Source organism: Callorhinchus milii, unplaced genomic scaffold, assembly GCF_018977255.1.
Source record: "Callorhinchus milii isolate IMCB2004 unplaced genomic scaffold, IMCB_Cmil_1.0 Scaffold6, whole genome shotgun sequence".
NCBI lineage: Eukaryota > Metazoa > Chordata > Chondrichthyes > Chimaeriformes > Callorhinchidae > Callorhinchus > Callorhinchus milii.
This window is the reverse complement of record NW_024704747.1, coordinates 6,722,685-6,750,682: the sequence shown is the minus strand read 5'-3', so window position 1 is coordinate 6,750,682 and position 27,998 is coordinate 6,722,685. Positions and strand designations below refer to the sequence as shown.

Genomic DNA, 27,998 nt, shown 5'->3' with positions numbered 1-27,998 from the left:
CGAGTGTTGATATTTAACACTTATTAAAGCCTGGTTATTTTGATATTTCTAAGGCTCACTACTCCGAGTTTGCCTACATTATTTCCCAGTTCTTGCTGTGGTGAAAGGGATCCCATTGAACAGTTTTTCTGTACCACACACCCAACTCTCCCGTGTGCCACACAACAGTTTTAAATACAAGTGAGCTTCTTTCTCCAAGGAGTTATTTGTGAAGCTGCAATCCCAAACGGATTGTTCTTCAAGACATTTGCAGTATAAACCAATCATAAAAAAAGTAGTCATTTACTGTAATGTAAATGTCAATGTAAAGTGAATTCAGCTGTCAGATCTGCCTTTCCAAAAAGTGATCTAGTTTCAAACCACTGACGCATAACTGAATAAAAAAAATCATGAACAGAGATCATGTTTCCTGGAAAAATAAATGCAGAACATTTTCACAGATGCTACTCTGACTAAAAGAATATTAAAATGCTTATTCGGTTCATTTTAGGGTAGTTACTCAGACTGGCAGGGGGTGGGCAGTGGTGTTCCACAAAGATCGGTATTGGTACCACTGTTGTTTACAATATACATTAATGATTTGGATTCAGGAATCAGCAGTATAATTTCAAAATTTGCGGACGTCACCAAATTGGGGGGAGTAGTTAATACAGAGGAGGACTGCAACACATTACAGCAAGACATTAATAAACTTGCTGAATGGGCATTTAAATGGCAAATGCATTTCAATGTAGAAAAGTGTGAGGTGGTACATTTTGGTAGAAGGAATAAGGAAGTCATATACATCCTGGAAAATAAAAACCTAAATGGAATAGAGGAGCAAAGGGACCTAGGGGTACACATACACAATTCACTAAAAGTTGCAACCCAGGTTAATACAGCCATTAAAAAAGCAAACCAGACATTTAGGTTTATTTCTAGAGGGATAGAAATGAAAAGCAGGGAAGTTATGGTAAACCTCTACAGAACCTTGGTTAGACCACACTTAGAATACTGTGTGCAGTTCTGGTCCCCACGTTATAGAAGGGGTGTAGAGGCACTGTAGGGGGTGCAAATGAGATTCCCAAGGATGGTCCCAGAACTGAGAGATTATACCTATCAGGAAAGGGTGAACATAATTGGATTCTTTTCTCTTGACCTGATAGAGGTCTTTGAAATGATAAAGGTTTTGAAAGGGTAGACAAAGGGAAGATGTTTCCATGTGTGGGGGAAGACCAAAACCAGGGCCATCAATATAAAATAGTCACAAATAGATCAAATAGGGAAGTAGAAGACATTTCTTCACACAGAGAGTAGTGCGAATGTGGAACATGCCACCACAAGGAGTTGTTGAGGCAAATAGCATAGATGTATTTAAGGGAAAGATAGATAGGTACATGAGGGAGAAAGGAATAGAAGGATATGCTTGAAGGCTTAGTTGAGGAAGGATAGAGGAGGCTCATGTGGATCATAAACACCGGCATAGACCAGTTGGGCCGAATGGCCTGTTTCTGTGCTGTATATTCTAATGTATCTTGACTGCTTCCTCATCCAAGTCTCATTTCCTTATATGTTGTATGCCAATAACTGCTGGCATTAATTTCCCATGCTGCCTAACTTGACAACTGTCACCAACAAAAGAAATAAAAACATTGTCTATCAAATACAAGAAAGTGAGCTGAAGGCTATAATTCAGCAAAAAATTAGGTGATTTTCAATAATTTTTTTTGATATTTTATATAAGACCTTATTTAAGAATTAAATAACGTTGATAATCACACGCACGCACACACATATAACATTTGTGTTGATCTAGCACTATAAATGTATGTCTTAAAGTGCTTAAATAAAAATTGATCCTTGCATTTCACATGGTGCTTTTCACACGGAGAAGATGTTTCAAAGCACTTCAAAGGATTTACTGCAAAAAATAATATATTAGTAACAATATTATATTAAAGTAAAGTGAGCTCACTGTATCTTGTAGATGAACTTGACAATCAAATTGTTGGACAGGACAAAAGGACAAAATTCCTTTGGGTTTTGTATAGTGCCCTATGCAACTCTTTTAACTCCTACCTGAACAGGCAGACAGGACCTTGGGACCTAAACCGGCATACTGCACTGTGAGTTCAAAGTTCTGACATGGAGCTTGAATCCACAACCTTCTGATTCAGAGCCAAAAGAGCTACCAACAAGGCTAGGCTGATATATTTACATTACATTACAGCAAAATTTTGTTTAGAGTTTGCTACAACAATTTGCATTTATATAGTGCCCTCCACTCAGGGTAGCGTGTCAGAGTGTGCTTAACAATGGCGGAGCCTGACTCCGAGCCGGGGGTGGGGGAGGGAGGTGGCCGTAAGCACGGTCGAAGAGGATGGTTTTCAGGCAGGACTTGAAAAGGGGAGAGGGGGGGCAAGGTGGAGCAATTGAGGGAGAGTGTTCCAGCGTCTCGGGGCGTAGTGGCTGAAAGTGTGACCTCCGATGGTGGGGCAGAGGGTGCGAAGGACGAGCAGGAGGCAGGTGCCAATCAAGCAGAGAAGCTGGGTGGTGGACTGCGGAGTGAGGAGGTCGGAGAGGTAGGGAGGTGCCAGAGAGTGAAGAAATTTGAACACGACAATGAGGATCTTGAAGTCGAGGTCAAACCATCATTTAACATATAATCCTTGCATTTGATATAGTGCCTTATCACATCTTCCAGATGTTTCAAAACACTTCACAGAATATACTGTAAAGTGAATTGGCTGTAAGTAATTTTGCTGGAAATCATTAAAAGCATACAATCCAAAATGTAATATATCACGGATATAGAATTCAGGTAATGGTGATGAAGTGAAAATGTATAACATTAATTTAGACAAGCACTAAAATGTATCAGTTGTTAACTGTACAAGTCTAATGGTAAAATATAAATATTTTATTGATTGATGTAAACTGCTCCTTTGTTAATATTCTTTTCTGTCTTTATTTCTGAAACATTAGGAATGTCATTAGTCATGGAATGGATGTTAACTTTTAAAGAGGTCAAGTACATTTTATTTAATGGCCAATTTGTCTCAACATTAAAAAATCTAAGTGTTAATTATCTAAAAGCAGAAAATTATTCACTTGAAGCCATGTGTCACCAGAACAATGGTTTGTATAATCCAAGTTTAAACGTGAAAGAGGAGTTGAAATCGAACAAATGATGACAGGTTTCACTGAAATTAAACAGATGCAGGAATTATTTTCTGTATTAAGGAATCAGACACACAATTACCCTCTAACAACATTGAAAAAGGTGAACTGAAGACCCTGGGCAGTAGAATTGACTGCTTCAGAAACATCTCAGCCCCGATTTATGTTACCACACAATTTAAAGCATTCACAAGAACTTGCTGATCTTGTTAAAACACATGAGAAACTGGGGCACTTGATTCTTTTCCTTAACATTTTTTGGGGGCAATTTGTAAACTCAGACTTGATGACAAATATTCATTCTTGCAGTAAGACTGTCATGTTAGAAGGATGAGCTATGAGGATAAGATAAACTAACCTCTCTTCTGTGTTGAAAAGAGAAGCTTAAAAAGTGATCTTATAGAGATATGCATGATGAGTGATGGGATGGAGTAAGTAAATAGAAGCAAACTTTCAAGTACACTAAGTAGTAGAAAATGTGAAGGGTTCAAGGATGTGAAGGGCAATAAAAACATAGGTGCCAGACAGCACTTCTTATCCCAGAGAGTGGAGACATGTGTGAATGAGAGGGAAGGGTGTTACCAAGAAAGGTGTTTGAGGAAGTGACAATGGACTCATTAAAGAAGCAGCTGCACACCACAAAGGGAAGGCAATTGGGTTGGTAAACTGAAAGAACAACAACAGCTTGCACTTATGTACCACCCTCCACGAAGGGTAGCATCTCAGGGCGCTTAACCGTAGCAGAGCCTGACTCCGAGCCGGGGGGAGTGGGGAGGTGGCCTTAAGCACGGTCAAAAAGGAAAGTTTTCAGGCAGGACTTGAAAGAGGGGAGAGAGGGGGCAAGGTGGAAGGATTGAGGGAAAGTGTTCCGGAGTTTTGGAGCTAGTGGCTAAAAGCACGAACTCTGATGGTGGGGTTGAAGGTGCAAGGGACGAGCAGGTGGCCGGTACCAGTTGAGCGGAGGCGCCAGGTGGTGGATTGGGGAGTGTGGAGGTCAGAGAGATAGGGAGGTGCCAGAGAGTGAATGGATTTGAACATGAGAATGAGGATCTTGAAGTCGATCCATTCGGTGATGGGGACCCAGTGGAGCCTGGGCCAGAACTGGTGAGATGTGCGTACAGAGTTTGGTATTTTGGAATTTTTGAGCTTGAAAGAAAGATAAAATAGGCATTCATTCATTTCTCTTGGTATCTTAAGCGGCAGCAGAATGCTACGAAACAAAACGCCACAGATTCTCATCATTGTTAACTTGACTTTTTTTTAAAGTGTTCCTACTTTTAATTAAAGTTAATGGGAGGGGGGAGGAGGACATCATCAGTTGATCAGAATTCATTTGCTCACTACTAGTTCAGAAATATAAATTAACATTCAACTAGAAACTATTTAGTTAGAAACAAGATTGAAAGTCACACAGCTAAATATAGAAGGGGGTCATGGGCTGTCAATGGTTCATGTGGTACTAAGTGTGGAGAGTGAGTTTTTGTGGCTGATTAATATTTAATTGTAGAAATGTGGATAACTTGTCTTCTTTAATTTCCCTATGAAGTATTGATGGAGAACTTTCTCTCAAGAGATTGAATGGGCAGGAGTCCACAGATCACATGTTTCTGATCTGTGGACTGTAGTGCCAGAAGCTGACAGATCACACACATGTGATCACCAACAGATCACGTATGTGATCTGTTGGTTAAAACTGCTTAATGGACTAAGAAACCCTTTCTCATTTCAAGTAACTTTAAAGTGCTTCATTTGTGCCAACATAAAACTAATGATTGTATATTCTAAGGAATTTCACAGGCTATATCTGCTCCTCCACACTCATATAATATGATGCATTTGTTAAATTACATGTTTCTACAATAGTTTGCATTTTCAGTCAAACAGAATCTATTTTAGTGGAGTTAAGGAATAGCACATTGAATGCGGAAATAGCCCAATTGATCTGGATGATTATTTTATTGAAACAATATTGAAAGTCTCAGAACCTTTGGTTTGTTTCATTTGAAATGGAGCATCGGAATGACAATTGATGACAACTGTAATTCCTCACTTGTTCCATCTTGGAAAGAATAATGATTTACTAAATGCTTTCAAACTGTGATTATTCCAAACTGGAGCTATAGAAGGGCTAGACAAATATAAATCTGTAACCTGACTGTGCTGAAAATTAGGTGTAATAAATCCTTGGTAAGTCATTGTCAACAGACATGTGACAAGCCTAGGATGGAGAGGAAGAAAAAAAAGTTAAAAATTCAGATTTCAAAAGAACTAAAACCAGATTCGATCCATCTGAGATTTGAACAACGTGGTATGTGCCTGAGCAGAATGCAATCGACAAGGTTGCAAGGAATTCACAGGTACCAGCAACTTCACTGAACTGCCAGTAATCATACAGATACCCATCATAGGTTTCATCCCCACGATATGACAGAGAGGAAAAAAATGGATAAGCTTACAGGACATCTCAACCAAAGGACAGCACCTCTAACAATGCAACTTTGCCTCTGTAATACGCACAACATTCACCACTATTACGAGCTAGAATGGGATTACGAGCTAAAATTTTATAACAGTTCGGGATAATTAGGAGGTATATTGATTTAATAATACTCCCCTCCAAATTACTTTTTTAAATCATCATGTAAACCTTGCTTATAAACTGTAAATAATTATTCTTTGTTATCTGTTGCTGAAAATAGTTATATTTTATTTGCTGCTGAAAATAATTAAACCAATTAATTTGGTATCCACCTAAAAAACCTCTTGAGGGAAGTATGACTCTATTATCCCAGTTTCTTACATCCAATGGTCTTATAGTTCTTAATTCATTGTTCAGAACTCTGCAGCTTGTGTCCTTTCCTGTACCAAGCTCCGTAAATCGGTCAACCCCATCCTTGCCCAGCTCCACTGGCTCCCCATCCCTCAGAGGATCGCAAAGGTAAGGAGGAGCGTGATCATGAAGCCTTCCATGATCGTGCTCCTCCTTACTTTTGCGATCTGTTAACACCATACCAACCTGTCCGCTCCCTCCGCTCGGCGGGCAGTCACGTCCCCTGCCCTGCATCAGCGATCAGGCCTTCAGCTTTTCTGCCCTCACCCTCTGGAACTCCATCCCAGAATCCCTCCACTCTCTTGCCTCCTTCAATGCCTGTTTCAGGACTTTCATCTTTGACTGTGCCTTCACCACCTCTTCCACCCCCACCTCCCCTACCCTCCTCCCCTCTTGATTCCAACCCCAGCTTGGGTGCAAACCCTTGACTACCCAGTGCCTTGGCAACATCCTTCTGATGTGAAAGGCGTGATATAAGTATAATTGTTGTTATATTGTTAGTTAATGTTAGTAGAGTTTGGAGGCAGTGCTGTGGTTTATGACCTAAAGATTGTTCATAATAAATATATAAATTATATTTAGACATACGCCCACACACAATTTGTTGTGTCATATGATGATTATTACTGATAATCACATCATGTAATGTATATTTCCCCCTCCTAAATGTGCAGATTTTCACTGAGATTCATCATAACCACTGTGAGTATTTCAGATCAGAAAATGAAAAGTTGTCAGATGGATTCAGTTTAATCAAGTATTATACCCTGTTTGAAGGGCTATGATATCACACTGACTGACAGCAATGACTACTGCTGAACATTTATGCATTGCTGAGATCCACTCAAACAAATAGCATTCTCACATCTACTTGTGTTAAAAATAGAATTCAAACGGCGCAGACAAAAGTTATTTTTTGGTCATTTTGAATCTGATATCTGTTTTTTGATGTAAAAGGGCATATTTTTGTACTGGCAGCAACTCAATACCTTTTCTACTGTTTAGATATATTCGAATTACCTGCAAACATCCTACTCTTTGTTAGTTAAATTGATTCAGATTTACTGCTCTGATAAACAGAAAGAAACATCTGACCTTTGCATAACAACAATTAACTGATGTTTATTATCAGAAAATGCTTTTCCCCTGTGCCTTCTCTACTCCTCCAGGTCTATTCTCCATTTCAGCTTCAGAAACATATTGAAAATTTTGCCTGTTAAGACGTTTTTGCTGTAATTCATAAATGTGATAATCTATTTTTTCCTCTGATCCTACGTTCTGCATTAAGAACATAAAAACATTCAAGGATGAGAAGAGACCATTGAGTTCAATGAAGCTCATCTGTCTACTAAAATAACTCTTTCCATTGTAGCATGAAATTTTATTTTGAATAATCTCAATGTTTTTGCCTGTTTCAAAAAGCTTGGTAGATTATTCCAATTTTTTTAATAACGAGTTTAAAATTAGATTTAAATCCTACTTGCTTCCCATAGAACTATGAAAATTTACAACACAGAAGAAGGCAATTCAGCCTATCACGCCTGTGCCGGCTCCCACAAGAGCAATCCTTTCAGTTCCATTTACCTCCCCATACCCCTGTAGTTGACTCTTTTTAATGTGGTTATCTACTGTTATCTGCTCTTTTAATGTGGTTAACTAATGGTTATCTCAAAGCACTTCACAGTATTTACTCTAAAATGTAGTGATTTTATCTTGCAGACAAACATGGCATCCAGTTTACACACAGAAATGCCTCAGAAGTGAAAATAAAGTGAATGAACAATTTTATCTGGGGGATTGTTGGCCAGGACACTGGGTGAAACTCCCATCTCTTTTTGAATTATGCCATGGGATTTTTAACATCTACACGAACAGACAGATGGGACCTTCATTTAACATCTCATCTGAAGGACGGCACTTCCAACAATGCAGCGCGCCTTTGGAGTGTGAGTCTAAATTATTAGAATTCAAAGGCACAATGTGGGGCTTGAACTCCTAGCTATACGACTCAGAGGGATTCAATACTGTATATCAGCTGAGACTAGCAGGTCACTGTTTCGTGTTTCTCTTTCCCTCCTCCATCAATGATCTGCAAATGGATTGTCGTCAAAATATCAAGGAATGATTGCGACAGTCAAAAGATAAGGTTGCCGGTGTTTGTGTGTTGCTGGCAATGCTGTGAAATCCATCTAACAATGTAAATGGGGGCAAATTCCACAATGCATGTACTCCAGGATATCATGCTGAATTCATACTGCTGTGAGCAAAGCTGTTGCCCTCCTTGCACTTTCATGATATGGTACGAGGAGCCAGATTTATATTTCCTGTTTTAAAACACCATGAACCGGACTGGGCAAAAATTAAATGCCTACTTTTTGCCAAACTAGCAGTGATGTATTGCCAAAGATACAGTAGAACCTCAGGATAAGAGAATAATTTCTACTTGAAGTAGTTCAGTCATATAAATGGAGGCTTAGAGTTTGCCAACGCAATTCTTGTTACCTTTTTGTTTCTATTTCTTGTAAATGCTGGCTATTTTACTGACTTTCTTTGTGATTCTGACATCCTGTTCTTTCCAATTTCACTTGAACTTAGTTTTCATGTGGTTCATAATGAATCGCACATCAATAATCCGGCCTTGAAGTCTTGATAACGGTCATATATTCATCTTTTCGGAGAGTTGTTGCAAGCATTTTTCCAAAAGAAATATCATTTTCATTTCAGTTTTTCCTTCATGTGCTGCACCTATGGATTTTGCCCTTTGTATTACATTAATGCTATGATTAATAAATAATAATCCTTGCAGTTGATCTAGTACCTTGTCTCAAAGCCTTCAGAGATTTCTGTAAAGTGTAGTAACTATGCATTTTCAGGTAAATACATCAGCTATTTTGACACAATGTCACCCACACACTGAACAATCAATTAGTTCATTGTAGAAAACACCAGAAAAACAATAGATTGTGAAACAAAGGCTACATGTATTATCAAAAGAAGCATCCAATATGTAAGAAAATCTGTACTTGCTCAGAATACAGAATATTTTTTGTTTATCTAAAAAAACAAAAAAATCATCATTTCTTTAAGACGTATTAGACATTATAATGGTATGACCACTCTTTGGTCATTCTGTATAAGTTGAATATATACACCCCTTTTTTCAATGCTAAAAAAAGAATTCCAGGAATGTTGATAAATGGTTTAGGGAGTTCTTTCAATATCTAAGAGTTGATACTAATGTACTGATGCCAAACAGGTGTAAACTGTTGTACATAATATTCAATCTGGTCCAGGTTTATTTTGTTTATCAATTAAGTAATTGATAAGGAAGTTTTCAGCCTCAGCTGGGGTAGTATGTCCAATTCTGTGCATCTCATTTTAGCAAGGATGACAGGGCCTTGCAGGGGGTGCAGAGGGGATTTACAAGAATAATACCAGGGATGAGGGACTACAATTATATGGAGAGACTCGAAAGGCTGGGATAATTCTCCTTAGAGCAGACAATGGTGAGGGGAGATTTTCCAGAGATCTTCAAAATTATGAGGGGTTTTGATAAGGAAAACTGTTTTTTGTGGTAGTGGATTGGTAACCAGAGGACACAGATTCAAGATAATTGGCAAAAAGAACCAGAGGGGAGACGAGGATATTTTGTTTACCCCGAGATGTTGCATATTGCTTAATGACTTAATTGGCAATTGGACATTGACAATGAGAAGCAAACAAGTATAAAAGGATTCTGGGGAAGTGACTGGCCATTTTGTGGAAGAGAGTGGACATGTAAGGTTTAAATAAAGGAGCTAGTGATTCTAAACTGTTCTGGATTTATAAATATTACAAGAGAGTTGTTACAGTCTGCAATGCACTGCCTGAAAGGGTGGTCAAAGCAGACTTGATAATAGTTTTCAAAAGGGAATCGAATATGTACTTAAAAAGGAATCATTTTCAGGGCTTCGGAATAAGAGCAGGGGAGTGGGATTAGTTTGTAGTTCTTAAGTAGTTCTTTGATAGTTCTAAGAGCTGGTGCCTTATAAAGAACTAACAACTAGTCCCACAAATGGCTTTCTTCTGTGCTGTAAGATTCTATGATTCTATGATAATTTGCAATAATAGACCTGTCAGTTATTTCTACTGTGGTCAGTTTTAGACAAGCAACTTTAGGATTGGTTCATGACGATCACTTCAACCCAAAACCAAAGGATCTTTCAGAAACTGACAGCTGAACTAAGTTGATGCAATTTTTACAAAATTCGGTAAAAGTTTAACAGCTATCACAGATGCAAAATTGCAGCATGAAGCTGGACTCAATCATAGTGAAAAGTCAAGGAGTTTTTAATTGTAGAATTTGAATATCCCGCCACTATGTTTTATATAACAAAAGCATGCTTCATATTGGATTCACGAGGGTTAAAATGCAGTCATAGATTTTATCAAAATTCAGGAAATATTGAATCCTACCAGTAACCAGATTGCATCACCCTAACACACAGGTCCTCCTCTCTGACTTAACCTTCAAAATATGGCACATTTCATAGCAAAGTTCCTGTGGGCCATGATGGCACACACTGTCTACTGGCAGGATTCAAGACACGTGAACTCTGCTTAAATCCTGTGGTGATACAGTTCAATATCCTGGTCCTCATCTTCAAGGCCCTCCACAGCCTTGCTCCTCCCTACCTCTGTGACCTCCTAACCCTGTACCAACCTGTCCCCTCCCTCCGCTCAGCTGACTCCTTCCTGTGGAGTCCTGTAGCTCAGTGGTTAGAGCACTCGCTTTGCAAGCGAGAGACCTGAGTTCAATTCCAGGCAGAGCGAAACCTTGGGCAAGTTTCCTTACTCCACATGCCTAATAATAATCCCTCCAAAACCAAAACCAATAATAAATTGGTCATTTTCAATCTACGACTGTTTGTGGGACATTGCTGTGCACAATTGGCTGCCGTGTTCGCCCACAAAAAATATACAGTCAATTCACTTTACAGTGTGTTCTGTGAAGCGCTTTGGGACGTCCTCCTGATGTGAAAATCGCTATATCAAATGCAAGGATTATTATATTATTATTATTATTATTATTTACATCACCCGCCTTGCCTGCCCCACCATTGGCAGGCGGGCCTTCAGTCTCTCTGCTCCCACCCTCTGAAACTGCATCCCACAGTCCCTCCACCTCGCTCCCCACCCTTGCTTCCTTCAAGACTCATCTCATGACCCTCCTCTTTGACCGTACCTTTTGTCATCCTCCTATTCCTACTCTTCCTGCCCTCCACTCCTCCTGATCCTACCCACCAGCTCGGGTGCGGATCACTGAATGTCCAGTGCCTTGGGATGTCCTCCTGACGTGAAAGGCGCTATAGAGATTTAATTTGTTGTTGATGTCATTGTCGTTAATAACTGCATTTTTGACCCTGTATCTCTTTTGTAGTGTGTTCCTTAACTTTGGCTGAAGACTGTGAAATGTATCCAATTTACCTTTGTTATCCATCTTCCTCTTCTTTCATTCCAGTGTTAAGTTCCAATCTGTCTTCAACAACCTCTCAGGGGACTGGGCCAAAATGGCCTTTTTGTAAGGATGCCCTCTGAGTAAGGATTTGTTGGTGTATGAACAAGTACATTATAGAGACTGTCTAGGCTGTTCCAAATGGTTGTTAGCAGACTTATTGCTGAATGCAGGTAGTTGCTTGAACAGGTTTAAATATACCTGAGCTACTGTCCTTGTGATCATGCAAAAAGGGTACTTATCGTGACTTTTTTCTTTGATTTAATTCCATTCAAACAGAAAAGGTTTATTTTTGGAGAAATGCACTTTTATTAATGAAGCTATTTATGTTTGGAGTCCTGCTGCTTAGTGGTTAGAGCACTCGACTCGCCACCGAGACCCTTTTCAGAACCTTAATCTTTCAAACACAGATTAGATAGTTTTATTTTAGGAAATAACATTATGGGATATAGTACTTAGGCAATTTAGCACATATGTGCACGCGACCACCGTGTAGAACTAGATGGACCTTGGTCTTTTTTCGTCTAGCATTTCTTATGTTCTTATGTTAAAATTAATTTCCTTTGTTTCTCAAGTCTTTGTTCTTTTTCCTTCCTATTACAGAAGCTAAGTTAATAATATGACCTTGATTCACTGCTTCAAACAAGCCCCACAGAAATATGCATTATCCAATTGAATAACATTTGTATTTACTTACATTTATTCATTATTTCTTGTTCTATTATGATAGGAAAATTTACAATCTCTGAGGTATCCCCCATTATAATGGCAAAATGAAAGAAGGGCACTCCATAAAGTAAAGGAGCAACGCCGTGGAAATTCACGCTCAAATCCCACTGAAATGATCTTCTCCGCTTAGATATGGCAAAGCAATGGAAGTGGTTCATGAGAATAATAAGCATGGGTTAGTCACTAGCTAAGTGCAAAATTCTAAATGGAACAAAGACCAATCGACAATGAATAGAAGACAGAAGAAATGTAAGAGGTGAGGACAAAGGAAAAGGACAAAAGAGTCATTGCTAATGGAGAAGAAGCAATTTGCTCCAAAAGGAAAGTGAAAAAACACAAGTCTGTTGAAACTCAGTCCACACAGGAAAAAATTGCCGTAAGCAGCAACACAACTAAGGGCCCAGTGTACTTAAAACTAAGGATAAACTAATTCTACAAATCACTTGCATCAAACCAAGTACAGGAACATCCGCAATGGCAAGTTAGATTTTAAATCCTACGTGCAAGTCAATTTTGCACTTACACCTTGACACCAATACACTTTACACCAGTTTGTGTAAAAGTACTTATATACCAAAACAACTGAAAAGCTAACAAGCAACTATCAATGTATCTCTGAAGATTGCATCAACTAACACAAAAAGCTTTTAGCAACATCCATCTACTTCAGTGTGCTGCCAGGCTATAAATATCGATAACCACACAAGTATTGATAATTGCTCAATGGTTCTTCAATCTATACTAATAAAACGACAATGTCTGTCTATTTGTGTGGCAGTGTATTTGACAATCATGCAATAACCGATTGATGTAGGGATATGATTTATACCTCATCGGGAAGGTCTTGCAGCTGGCATCGGGGGTTTTCCTATCGTTGATGAGCTACATTAAAAAATGCTTTATTTAAGCCCCAACATATGAGGTATGAAATTGTATTCTGCAAATACATAGCAACAGAGGAAAGTGCACACCTTTCAGAGAGATGCATTTATATTCTGCAACAAATGTATGGCACTTTTTCTGGTTATCATAGAAGATAGAGTCCTTCAATATGGGATAGACAGAGAGAGAAACACAGAGAGAGACTGAGATAGTGAGTGAGACTGAGAGAGACAGAGAGAGAGAGAGACTGAGACAGAGAGAAAGACAGAGAGTGAGACTGGGAGAATGATACTGAGAGAGAGAGACTGGGAGAGAGAATATATTATAAAGTGTAGTGACTGTGTGTTTTGTGGAAGAAACAGAGAAAGACTGAGAGTGAGAGACAGACTGAGAGAGAGAGATTGAGAGGGAGAGAGACTGGGAGAGAAACAGGGAGGTGGGGGTGAGGGGGAGATTGGGAGAAAGACTGAGAGAGAGTCTAAGAGAGAGAGAGAGAGAGACTAAGAGAGAGAGACAGGCAGAGAGACTGAGAGAGAGACTCAAAGAGAGAGACTCAGGGAGAGAGACAGAGAGACTGTGTGAGACTAAGAGAAAATATATTAAAGGAGTCCTCCCAGTGAGTCCTCCCAAAAGGAGTCCTCCCATAGGAGCCCTTTCAGCCGAGCATAGATAATGACGAAATGTCTGTCTGTGTGGCTCTCTGTGTGTCAATCTACATTCCATATTGGATCCTTTGGTGGCAAGCAAAGGTGTAACAGGTACAGCTAGTGAGTTATAAATCTCCAGTGCTCTGTTTTACACTTCATCATCAATGTTGGTTTCCTATTTGACCACGCGGGAATTCACAGGCAAGGCTAATTATGATGTGACACATTGCCACACAATGATCAGGAATTGGATACTCATGTCCACTAATCTAGGTCACTGTTTTCAGTGCATTCATAACTTGGCTCAGTCAGAGATGGATGTTATCCTTGTAAAAGAAATTACATAAATGTGAGTTGCTTTTGCTGTTGAAATCAATCAGTTATAATCATCAATAATATTAATCCTTGGATTTGGTAAAGCGCCATTTACGTCAGGAGGACGTCTTAAAGTGCTTTGCAGAATGCAGTGTAACATGTAATTGACTACATTTTGTGGATGGAAACGGTAGCCAATTTGTGCACAACAATATCCCACAAAAAAAAAGTTTGTAAAGAACAACAACAACTAAATTGCACTTGTGTAACCTTAGTTTTACCTGCAAGCAAATGCATCTGTGTGTATCGGTGAAACAGTAGAAAGGTTTAATAAAGATGTAATGGTTAGATATTATGCAGGATAGCCTAGGGGAGGCATCTGAAGTACATTTACAGTGACCAGAGACTAATACTATTCAGTGGCCTATGAGGGGGTGCTCTGAAGCATGAAGCTAAAGGCAGAAGCACGTAAGCCTTCAGTTACTTTATGAGAGGCTGCAAAACACTTTGCTTTGATGAGGGATAACTTATTGTTATTCATTTAATATCCTGGAAATACTTACTTTCCTGAACAAATTACTGCTAAAGTATATAAAGTCAAGGACGATTCTTTTCATATGATTACTGTCACTTTTGCAAACCAGGGCAGAATTCATTAGGAAGCTAATTATGCTAAATGAAATGCGACATTGCTAATTGGTCCAGTTTTTCAAGTAATATTAACAAGAGTAAATTCTGGCAGAGAAGTCCAATTTGAATGGTAACAGAAAGCAGTCGCGAAGCTTTTAATCATACTGTACCAAACACTTCATGCATACTAAAGAGATGTACCTTTGAGGGATTTATACCCTAAAATTAATTCTCTCTCTAAACAATGTATCACAGTGTGTTCTGTTTATTAAAACAAAATGCTATACTGGGAATTAGAATACAATACAAAATTAAATTGTATAATGCCTTTCACATCAGGAGGACATCCCAAGGCGCTGGACAGTCAGGGATTAGGGACACATTTTAAACATAATTTGTTTAAAAATAATTTGCATTTTACATGCTTTGTCTTTGAGTAAAGAAAATATCCTGGTATCTCTCTTGAAAATGCCTTTTGTAATTCTGTACCTCTGTCCCACTTGTTTTACAGTTTGGGGGCATCCTAATGTACTGTTCTAGGTTTACATTTTCAATCCCATTTAAAATTGTACAAGGTCCCCTTTGAGGCATCTTCTCTCAAGACTGTGGAGTCTCAGTTTGTCAAATCGAAATTTTTCAAAGTAAAGATTCTGCTGAATTTCCACATTTGTGCTGGTAAATATTTTAGCTGTGATTTACAGAAATGCACACCTTTGTGCATGGATCATGCCTCACCTAAATTTGCATTCATTACAAAATTAATTGCTATGATTATGACAGACAACCAATGATACCGAGAGCTCACACTTAAATGTGTGGGCTACAGATAAGCAGTTTAAGTCTATGCATAATTTATTGAGGACGAAATAATAATGCAAAATAAAATTTGCTAAAATAAACTGCTAGGAGCAATGTTCAGTGTGTTGAAGCTGAGTGGTTGAAATTCTTTCGTAATTTATTGCAATTAACTCCAGGCTGCCCAAAGAAACGTGCGACTCATTGCTAAGCATAGAAAATTTAAAAGCATTTTCCCCCCCAGTATTAATAATAATCATCCTTGCATTTGATATTGCACTTCTCGCCTCAGCAAGAAATCTAAAAGTGCTTTACAGAATTTGTGGTAAAGTTTAGTGACTGTATTTTGCAGTCAAAAAAGTCAATTTACATACAACACTGTCCCACAAACAGCCAAGATTGATTTACCAATTTTATTTCGGGGATGTTGACTAGGAGGTCGGGAAAAATTCCCTTCTCTTTTCAAATAGTGCCATGAAGTCTTCAATGTCTCACCTAAACAGGGGGATGGGACCTTGATTTTAACATCTTATCCAAAGATTAGAATCTGTAACAAAGCAGTCTCCCCAGCACTGCGTTGAAGTTTCAATCTAGATTGAATTAAAAGTTACAGAGCTTGAACCTTTCTGAACTCAGTCGAGCGTCCTACAATTAAGCCAGGCTGATAAGTAAACTTTTAAGTCGTTTTATCAAAACCACTATACTTAATTACAAGAAATATTTCACTGCCAAATATGTTAATATACAATGGAGTATCTGATATGATTAGGGCAAGTGATTAACCATAAGAAAAGCATTGGAACAGAAATTACCATTCAGCACATTAAGGTCACAGTCACACAACAACAACAATATTGCATTTATATAGCGCCTTTCAATTTGGGAGGATGTCCCAAGGCCCTGGACAATGAACATTTGCTCCCGAGAAGTAGGTTGGGATCAGAGATGGGTAGAGGGCAAATAGGGTGAAGGGGGAAGATGACTGAAGGCATGGTTGAAAAGGAAGGTCTTGAGATGGGTTTTGAAGGCGACAAGCGAAGGTGCAAGTGGATGGTCTCCGGGATAGAGTTCCATAGGGTGGGGACAGAAAGGATGAAGGCCCGATCCCTGATAGTGGAGCAAGCAGAGTGAGGGACATGAAGCTGACAGGTTGGTGTAGTTTTAATAGGTCGCAGAGATAGGGAGTAGGGTAGGATAGAGATAGGGTCGCAAGACTGTGGAGGGTTTTAAAGGTGAGGATGAGGATCTTGAACTTGATCTTATGCAGGATTGGGAGACAGTAAACTGTCACTCATCCAGGACTTACTCTTCATTATGGACTTTACTCCTCACTATGTCATGGAACAAAATATTCTCTGAAACCAATATAACCAAATAAATGAACATAAGAATTGGTGTAAAGTAAGGATTAGTAGGAAAAGTGCTATGAGGACCTGGTATGAATGTATCATTTGATACTTCATATGTAGAAATTACCAGCTATCACTCAACAATTATCCATAATTGTACAATACAAAAGATGATTTCATTCCTTTTTACTGTGAAAACAAGCTGATGCTATTTCAGAGCAACAGGATTGTTAGCGCTAAAATCAACTGTTGTATCATGCCAAAGATGGATTACTTAAAGAAAAATATTGTAAAGAAAGAAAAGCTAAGATCGCTCTATAATTCTACAATTCGAGCACCTTGGGACTTCTTCTCGATGTGAAAGGCCCTATACAAATGTAAATTGTTGTTGTTATAATTATTGTGTCTGCTTCACACTTGAATTTTCAGATAACATTTGCTATGTATCCAATCCTCCAGTACAGAAGTTGTATTGCAGCCCTCTAACTGTAGGCCTTTTGTGGGATCTTAACTCAGTCTGCCCCTAATGAAAAATATCATATACTAATCTCTATTTTCCAAGTTGTATTCCTTCGATACTGCTTCTTCCTTCTTCGTTTCCAGTTTTCTCTTATATCTTTGAGGATATCATCGAGGGGCTGATACTTAACAATCACACACATATACATACTTGCGTGGAATCATACAATTTTGCAGCACAGAAACAGACCACTTGGTAACGTAAATCTACGCTAGAGTTTTACCCCACATGAGAGCCACTTTTTCTAATCCCACTTTTCTGTTGTGTCCCTATACCCTTTAATGTTCTTTACTCAACAACAACAACAACAAGATTGCATTTATAGAGCGCCTTTCACAACGGGAGAACGTCCCAAGGCGCTGGACAGTTGGGTCGGGACCCGAGCAGGGGGGAAATGGTGAGAGTCAGGGGAGGGAAGGAAGGGAGCGAGGAGGGAGTAGAGAGTCGAGAGGAGAGCTGAAGGCACGGCTGAAGAGAAAGGTCCTGAGACCGGCTTTGAAGGAGGAAAGGGAGGAAGCAAGGCGAAGGCACCGGGGAATGGAGTTCCAGAGCCTGGGGGCTGAGAGGCTGAAGGCCCGGCCACCGATGGTAGGGCGGTTAGGGCAGGTGATGTGTCAAGAATCTAATTCCCTTTTAAAAGAATTGATGCATTCTGCTTCAACATTGGGAATTCCCTGAGACACCGATTATTTAATGGCATTTAATACCAATCGGCAAAATTGAGAATAGACCAGTCTCTTCACTTTAAAGACACCAATTTGCTTCAAATGTCAAATATTGCGATGGCTGCTTGTGAAAAACATTTCCAGTTTGAAAAGGAAGGGAACGCTTAAACTTCTCAAAACTAATGAATGTACTTATGTGTCACACTACAAAACTGATGCTGATTTGCATTGGTACAGTTTGCTTAAAAGTGGCAGAGCCATGGGGAGGGGTAAGGTGACCGGTCAAAGAGGAAGATCTTCAAGCCCGACCTGAAAATGGGGAGAGAGGGGGCAAGGCGAAGGGATTGCGGGAGAGTTCCATGGCTTCGGGGTGTAGTGGCTGAAATCACGGCCTCCTGTGGTGGGGCGGAGGGTCTGGGGTACAAGGAAGAAGCTGGAGCCTGTTGAATGGAGGCAGTGGGTAGAAGTGTAGGGAGAAAGCAGATTGGAGAGAGAGGGGCCTGCCAGGGGGTGAAGGGATTTAAATACAAGAGTGAGGATCTAAAAATGGATCCGCTCTGAGACAGGGAGCCAATGGAGCATGACAAGTACTGGGGTAATGGAGGTACGGAGTTTAGTAAAGGCGACAATAGTGGAGCAGGGGAGATCGGCGAGTTACGGTGTTTGAGCAGTCGAGGCGTTTCGGTAGCCTTTGGAGTGAGGTTCTGATGTAGGCGGGGAAATTGGCCGAGGTGGAGGAAAGAATGTGCTGTAAAGTGCAGTACTCTCTATTTTTGTAGGTGAACGGAAAATCCACACTATTCACTTCATGGCTATTAATAGGATCTTTCTGGTTTAAATGGCTGCTTGTCTTTGACAAAAAACTATGCTCAACAGTGATTAGTTTACATTTCACTGCAGTAAAAAAAAGGGTTTCTTTTAAAGCCAGTTGGTTATTTGGAAGGATATGAACAAAAACAATTGTTCATATTTGGTGTACGAATATTTCAAAAGCTTTGAAGAAAAATGCACAATGGTACAAAGAAATGATTGCTTTAGGAAAGTTTTTTTAAGATGCAACTTTAAATATTCATGGTACAAAAAAAAAGATTTTGAAGCTTTGGACCCACTAAAAAGTATTAGGTCAAAAGAAAAATACTGGATTTCTGAGTCGTTCTCATTTATTTCCAAGTAATATTGTCAGTGCTCGATGCAAATCGGAATTTAACTGTGACAGAACTTCAAAGTGTTCACCGAATCAAAAAGCATCAAAGCAGAATTTACTGGACAATCCGAATTTGTTCGAAAACAAATCATTGATGGTAAACATTGATTCATCGAGCCATCTGGTCATTGATATACCTGAAGTCATAACCAGAAATGGAGGCCAACACAACTTCATGAAGCCCAGCCAAAGCTAACTCCCCAAACATCTGTAAAAATCCCAACCTACCTCTATGATATGTGCACAACAGTATACCAAACCCCATGCTTTGCATTAAAGTTCTTATTAAGCTACAAAAATATGGTGAAATTTTGAAAAGCACGTGTTTCTCCCATTTACAGTTGTAGTGTTTTAATTTCTTTATCCAAAACATTATTTAATGTGACAAATGTTATACCAAATGGGGCCATTTCGATACAGTTAAATGTGACATGCATCTTTTTTTTCTACATTAAGTGGCAAAACAGAATGCATTTGGGAATGACTGCAACAGCAGCAGATGTGTTTAATGATTGAACCTGATGGTTACTGAAGCACAAAATAGTGTAGAGAAATTATTATGTGGTACCAATGGGTAACAGATTTCCTTCAGTGGATTGCCTGGTCCAGCAAACCTGGTTCAGCAATTCCTTGTTACAGTCCTGTGCATAAGAAGAAAATTGGTCACTCACTTCATGGCTGTGCGCAACATTGAGCACTTTGTTTGCTGGCAAAATACACAAACATTACATATTACAGTAAATCCTGTGAAGTGCTCTTGGTAGTCCTCCTGATGTGAAAGGCGCTGTATCAAGTACAAGGATTAGAATTTATCATTATTATCAGCATTATTAAGAGGTAGATGAAGACTTTGTGAAAACAGAATAGTGAGTGAAATTTCTATGTAGTAAAATATAATAACTTTTGATAGTACATGTTTAGGATAATAATAATCCCTGCATTTGATATAGTGTCTTATCAGGTCTTTGAGAAGTCTCAAAGTGCTTCACAGAATATACTGTAAAGTGAATTGACTGTATATTTTATGGGTGAAACACAGCAGCTAATTGCACACAGCAGTGTCCCACAAACAGTTGTGGATTGAGCGACTAAATTATTTTTACTTATTTTGAAGGAATTTCCCCTGGAAAAGTGATCCGCCAATCAACTAACAACTGGGTTCCTACTTACTGCTAGGTAAACAGAGGTGTGTGTGTGGAATAAGGAAACTTGCCAAATGTTTTGCCCTGCGTGGAATCGAACCCAGGTCTCTCACTTGCGAGGCAAGAGCTCCAACCACTGACCTACAGAATATACATTAGAATCTAATATACATCATATCTTTAAAATCAGATGTCCTGTATTTCAGATCTCTTCATGGTCTTGCCCCTAAATCTCCTACAGCCTTAAACATTTGCCTGAACTTGCTGCTCATACAGTTCTGGCCTATTGCTCATTCCTCACTCCCTTTGTCCCACGACTAGGAGGTGAGCACTGAAACCCTGTCCCCTGGAGATTTCTTCCAAATTCTCTTCCCCTGTTATATGAGCTTAAAACTCTTATTCACTTATAATGTGGCTTTGGCCACTTTTACCCCTCACAATTCACTTCATGGTCTCCATCAAGAACTTTAGACGTTCATTCTGCACATCAGATGCTATACAAGTGCAAACCGCTCTCTTTTACAATCTCCTCAATAGAAACAAATAAGGTTTTCCAAAATGACACTCGAACAAGTAAAAATACCCTGAAACAGATTGTCAACATAGGTCAATGTTTTTTTTGGTCTGTCATCTGCATGATGCAATTTCTTCATGAAAAATAACAGGCTAAACCAACATTGCACACAGTTTGCTTTGATTTTCTTCCAGGTCTTATGATTTTGTGAATACAGCACCCCTCAGTGGTTCTGCCAATTGGATGGAGTCATGCTGACATCAACCCAAATAGTTAACATTGATAGGACTGTTGATTTCCTGCTTGTATTTTCCTAACCCTGGTTTAATCATCTACAAACCGCTCCCTAGATCAAGGGAATTCAAACTAAAGGCAGCAATTTTTTTTAAAATTGTAGGTTCTTCACCATTCCACCCAAACAACAAAATATGAAACTGCAATTTGTTGGAATATTACACTGTAGAAATAAAAATGATGCACACAAAGACACAAAAACATTTTCACTGCAACAACTATTAAGTTTTGGTGAGGGAACGCGGATTAATGAGACTGTGGTGGTTGGAGTCGGCAAGACTGACATCTCTCTTATATTGAAGTTGAGGAATCAGGTTACATGGCAAGATTTTCGCCTTTCGGAGCTCTTAGTCGTTTATTTCATTCCAAGTGGCACCTTATTCATGAATCAAAGTACTGACATTTAAACCTCTCCATCAAAATAGGACAAGCTGTGGCTTTTCTTTCAGAACTTGTTCCAGAACAAGCCAGATCTAGCAAGGATCAGATTCAAAAAAAAGATTGCCAATTGTGCATTATAACATGCCTCTGGAGACAGGCTTGTCCTCAGAGATGAACTGGTAATATGAAAGTGGCATGACTCAGCTGATCTCCTGTCAAACATAAGCATGTAAACACAATTTCAATTAAACAAGACGGCAGAGCATTAAGTTGTCTGCTTTCTCAAATATTGAACTAAGTAAATGGAAACATTTGAAATTCAATGTCAGGAGGATCATTTGGAGTCAATGATGTAGACTGTTGATCAAAAACATGATTAATAATCACTACAATGTTTGAGGTTCTGCATACTGATATCAAGATTAAAAAGAGGCATTCCGAATCACATAAAGCAGAACAGTTTCAGTTTGCAGCGGATAATAATCTGAGGGGAATGCACTCCTGGGTTAATGACAAATCCAGTCATATTATTTCCATAATACTTCCTACGTTGTCAAGATTTGTTTATAATTCTCCTAGCTTGTGCTTGTGTGTTATTTACTTAACTTTGTGATGTTAACTTATTCCATTTCATTGATTAAAGTCTGTGATAGATCATAATTACTTCCATCTCTGATAAATATGGACGGTGAGCAATAATATATTAATTACTAAGGATTGTGTTGTTTGAGCTAGTTGAAGGTTTGCTTCTCAAAAATGATTATATTATCTGAAAAGATCTCCTTTCCGGTTCATACAAAATGTTTATATGAATTGCTTGCATGCCTTAATCTAAGAAAAGTTCCTGAGAGCCTGATAGAATTGCAGTACTTATCTTGAGTAGTAACAATAACAATAACAAAATTACATCTATAGAGCGCCTTTCACGTCGGGAGGATGTCCCAAAGCGCTGAACAGTCAGATGTCGGGGCCCGATCGTGGGGGAGGGGTGGTGTAGGGGTGAGGGAAGGCAGAGAGGTGGGAGGGAGACCAAAGGCACAGTCGAAGAGAAGAGTCTTGAGACCGGCCTTGAAGGGACCGTGGGATGGAGTTCCAGAGTGTGGGGGCAGGGAAGCTGAAAGCCCGGCCACTGATGGTAGTGAGATGGGCCAGTAGCTGGACGGTATTCTTTTCAAATTGGTAGCTTAACATATCATGATGATGCATATGGTGTATTTAAAGTATATCCTGTAAATGACTTTAGGAGATCTAGACAACATAATAAGGTGCTATATCAAAGGATTATTATATATGGTGATAATTTCAATTCCCATTTAAAATCATATTTGTTTAGGAACAAAAGTGCGGCTGGATGGCAGTAATACCAGTTATACATTTATATAAATAAGTCACAGGACAAAGCACAAATTCATCTGTACAGAAGAATGATTAACATGTTGATGAACATGTCTTTATGTCTGACAAATCCATTTAGGATCAAGTAAGAGGTATTCCATTATTTTGAATACAACTTTACTGAATGGATTCATTAGTAGCTTGCATGTGAAACAATCTGCACCAAATGGAACACTTACCACACAAATATTGTTAATATCTTCAGGCTTGGTCAGGAATAGCCCTGAGATTGATCATTAGTCTTGCTGAGTTAACTGATCTCAGTAGGTGCAGCTGTGCAGTCAATTGTATGAATGTCATTCTGCACATTTATTAAGATGCCTATTGGCACATTACTTCAGTGATATTTATACACAGTGCTTGTCCAGCAACTGGTAGCATACAATGGGAGATTGCATTGAAGGAGAAAATGCAATTTAAAACTTGCCAGACATCTGGAACTCTGGAGTAAATGCATCATTCTCCCATTATTTGGAGGATCTTTGCAATCTTGTGCTATGGCCAAGTTGATGGTTACTTTGGTGGCAGTGTGCCTGACAATGTCCTTTGAACCTTTGGGTATTGAAACCATTACATTTTTTCATAATCTTTAAGGTTGATTTTTGTTTTGACAATCTTGTGGGACTTTATTTCCTTCTCCGTCTATCATGTTCTACACATTCAGGTGTCCTTTCAGATGGCATTGGTATTATTAATGCAATTTGCATTTGGCAAAATTATTTTATAAGGTGAATAATTCTTCCTCAAAGAAATGCTGCCTCTATCAACTTCTTCTGATTCCATTTTGTGCATTAATTGCCAATTACTTACATTCATATATTTATGATCTTGACTCAGTAAAATTAGATTTTTTACATAAATTCTGCCTTCTATTTTGCGTAACTCAAGATCCAAGTGTGAACGAAAAAAGGCTGGCCTCGTAAAACAGCCGGCAATATTGGGAATATAAAATACTTAATTTAAGCGAATGGACTTGAACGATCCTGGTCTTCTTTTACATGAATTTGTAGGTTGGATATATTTTATATTACAGCATAATTAGCAGGCTCACAGTTTTTTTATATTTCCAATATTCTATGGTGGTTTTACTCGCCTGCCTCTTTTAGATTCGATTAATTTAGGATTCATATAACTGAGTTACACAAAGCAGAAGACTTGGAATCGAAGTTGCAATTTGCACAACAAATCCAGTTAGCACGTTCGACTCCACTATTACATTTGCATCAAAAATATGGTAAATGACTTGTTAAGGCAGGCGATTTGACTAATGACAGGAAAGAATGAATTGGCATCTTAACAAGTTCATCTGTGGAAATTGCAACATTTGTTCTTAGATAGTAAGTGAATAACTTACATCAGGATCCTCTGTAAAGGATTTCAGTGACCACCCATCATATAACTAATCCCTTTAGAAAAGGCCTTGAACAAGACTTGATAATATTATTACATATTTACGTGGTAAACATCATTGTGTTTGTGATTTAATGTTAATTACAGAACTTGCATCTCAAAAAAAGTATCACGGTTGAAATGGTAGAGCAACTAATTACGTTGTTTTCATTGTATGCAGTAAACAAGGCTGGGTTATGCATGAAATTCAGATGAGAACAAAAGCACACACACATTTCTTTGCTCAAGAGGGGAGTGTTGTATTAATAATAATAATAATCCTTGCATTTGATATAGCGCTTTTCACGTCGGGAGGACGTCCCAAAGCGCTTCACAGAACACACTGTAAAGTGAATTGACTGTATATTTGTGGGCGAACGCGGCAGCCAATTGCGCACAGCAATGTCCCACAAACAGTCGTAGATTGAAAATGACCAATTTATTATTGTTTTTGGTTTTGGAGGGATTATTATTAGGCTCTGTGTGGAGTAAGGAAACTTGCCCAAGGTTTCGCCCTCTGCCTGGAATTGAACTCAGGTCTCTCGCTTGCAAAGCGAGTGCTCTAACCACTGAGCCACAGGACTCCATGTATTGATGCTACAACAACAACAACAACTTGGATTTATATAGCGCCCTCCACGCCGGACGGTGTCTAGAGCGCTTTACAGTTTAGGATCCCGGTCCCGAGCCAGGAGGAGGGGTGGGAAGATGCGCGGTTGAAAAGAAAGGTATATGATTTATGATTCTTTCCTCATGATATTTGAAGGACACAATCATTAGGCCGTTGCCGTGAGCCTGTTAACTTTATTGTATAGAAACTAAATCCAACCTGCAAATTCAAGTAAAAGGAGACCAGAATCTTTCAAGTCCATAGCCTTAAATCAAATATTTGCATAATTCGAAGGGTATAACGCATCTACAATTAGTAGGACTGGCGAATAATATAATTTTATCCAATTGTCTGATCTAATATGTAAAACAGATTCATAAGAAAAATAATTTCCTGCAACTCAAAGCCCTCAAGTCCTACATTTTCTAAAACTTAAATAGAATAGTTAGGTCATTAGGGATAACAATGAGTCATTCTAATTTACTCTAATTTACATATCCAAAGGATGCTATACAAAATATTGCTGCCAGTTGGGATTCAAATTCTTATTTTTAAACTTTTATTCTAATCTTAACAGTTGACTGTTCTAACTAACATACAATCATAGAACAGAATTAAAGAAAGAAAAAAATGTGCATTTTTACTGTGGCTTGTCATGTCTACATGTCTCAAAGAGATTCAAGGATGATTATAGTCAAGTGTAATGGCTGGTTTGGTAGGCAAATGCAAAGGCCATTTGCACTAAGAAGGTCCAATAAACAGCCAAAAAGGGAATTCATCCAGACCATTGTTAGCCAAGAAAACTGGCGAAACTCCTTACCTTTTCAAATAATATCATGAGATGGTTAATGTTCACCTGAACAAATAGATGATCATCTCCTGTTTTCAGGTGTTGTTTTTTCCAACCATACAATGTTCCCCAGTATTGTCTTGGGGTATCAGCCTATATCTCAAGACCACTTCCCAGTGAGAGGCTTGAACCTCCCGAACATAAGAGCACCACCAAGTCAGCCAAACAAATGCCACTCTATGTATACCTCTTTTATCCACACTAAAACATTCAAGCATCAGGAATCAGGATCAACGTCATAGAATTTGGATTGTTTCTTAATCCAGTCTTTTGCTATAGTCTAGTGCTGTTCTGAGATTTGATTTATATTTTATAATTTCACCAAGAATTTCTTGTACAATCTCACAAATATCCTGTTGGATAATATAAAGCATCAAAAGACGAGTCTTGGTTATTTGGTCCAATCTGTTCCTAAGCTTGGTTGATATCAGCTGCAAACTTTTTGGCTTTCCTTATGGCTATGGAATTAATGAATGCACTGCCTTCTCACAAAACAGTCTTTTATTCTGGTGCAACCCAGAGAAGGTCTTAACTTTCCCTAAAAGCAGTAGCTATTTCAATCCAATCACTTCATTCCCTCACACCAACCTACCGATCTGATCTGCTTCCCCCCGAACTCCACCACCCGATGCTTCCGCTCGGCTGGCTCCAGCCTCCCAATTGTCCCTCGTGCTCTCTGCTCCACCATCGGTGGCCGTGAATTAAGCCACTACGGCCTGAAACTCTGGAACTCTCTCCCTCGATCCCTCTGCCTTGCCCCCTCCACCCCCATCTTCAAATCCTCCCTAAAGACCTTTCTTTTTGATCAAGCTTATGGTCTCCTCCACCCTCCCTCTCCCCTTGGCTCGTTATCAGACTCCGACACTGTGAAGTGCTCCGGAACGCTATCCTGCGTGAAGGGCGCTATGTAAATGCAAGTTGTTGTTGTTATATTCAAACAGACTTCCCCTTTGTCAGAGAAGAGAGGGGAATAGAGGAGCAGAGACAGAAATGGACTCTAACAACCTTTGCTAAACACAATGAATCAAACTGATTTGGGGAATTGAGCCCTGATCCCAGTTAGGATTCTGTTGACTTTGGTCAATCTTTCCAGTCTTGCAAAGGCTTTCTCCTTTGTCACTGTCACACTTCCAAGGGACCTTAAATAATTCTGCGAGCAGATAACCGAACAGATGTTAGGTTTTGATGTTATTCAAGAGCTAATTGAACAACCCTCTCTTGGTGGTCTTGGCAGCAGCCCCTCCAGCATGATTAGTTCTGTATCAAGCTGCATATCCCAGATGTGCTTTGAAAGTGCAGGGTAAATAATGTAATTATTCAATAAGCAACCTGACCAGATAATAAATGATGGAATTGTGATTGTTTAATGATATCCATCCAGTTTGATTAATGTCATAACTGAAGGGACAATTATAGCATGACTTGTTTTCCAAGGTAACTTGTTTGCTGTGCATGTGTCCTCAGTAATTTTCATGACTAATTTAAATTAATAATAAATGGAAATATCAGCATACATGCATGATAAAGTGTTTCACATTCGCGAAGAAAGGAACAAAAATAAGATATAAAGCTCTGAATATTGAGTGAACGATTCCAATGTTTCTGAAGCTATTAGCACAAGATTAGGCAAATAAATTATTCTAACCTCATAAAGATCCTTAACACAGATTCATTTTGAATATTGAGAACAGACTGAAGTTTATGGCACTAAGCAAGAATAAAATATTCCATGCTGCTGGGTCAATGGAATGTCAACTGAGGATAACAGCTGGCAGGAAATTTGTGGAGGGGGAAATATAATATATTAAAGATTTTTTCGAGTACTTTTCTGAGGAAACTCAGAGACGTTATGTAGATCTTTATCTTGGAAGACTAAGTAAATTGAATCATCATGATAAAGTTCATTGTACATAGACTATGGATAGAATATGTTTATGGTTTACTCTCATTTTATCTTCTATTTGAGGAGCAGTTCCTTCCTGTACTTCACTCAAGTTGCTATTATGCCAGGGATGGAGTGGAGGGTTAAGGGAGTAATTGGTGGTGAGCCCAAATAAGAGTATAACAGGCAAGTAAAACCACCTCCTATTCCCAGCTGTTTCCATGATTTTAGACAGATATTGAAATTATCACCATTTATAATAATCCTTGCACCTTATCATGGCACCTATCAAGTCGTGTTTTTTTTCAGTCTGACTTGCACC

The 27,998-nt window shown here is 38.9% G+C and overlaps 1 protein-coding gene across 1 annotated transcript in view; it reads right to left on the bottom strand.

The window, feature by feature from the left end:
* LOC103180487 (low-density lipoprotein receptor-related protein 1) overlaps nucleotides 1-27,998 on the bottom strand; it is a 552,054-nt gene that overhangs the window by 441,188 nt on the left and 82,868 nt on the right. The gene's annotated exons all lie outside the window — the stretch shown is intronic.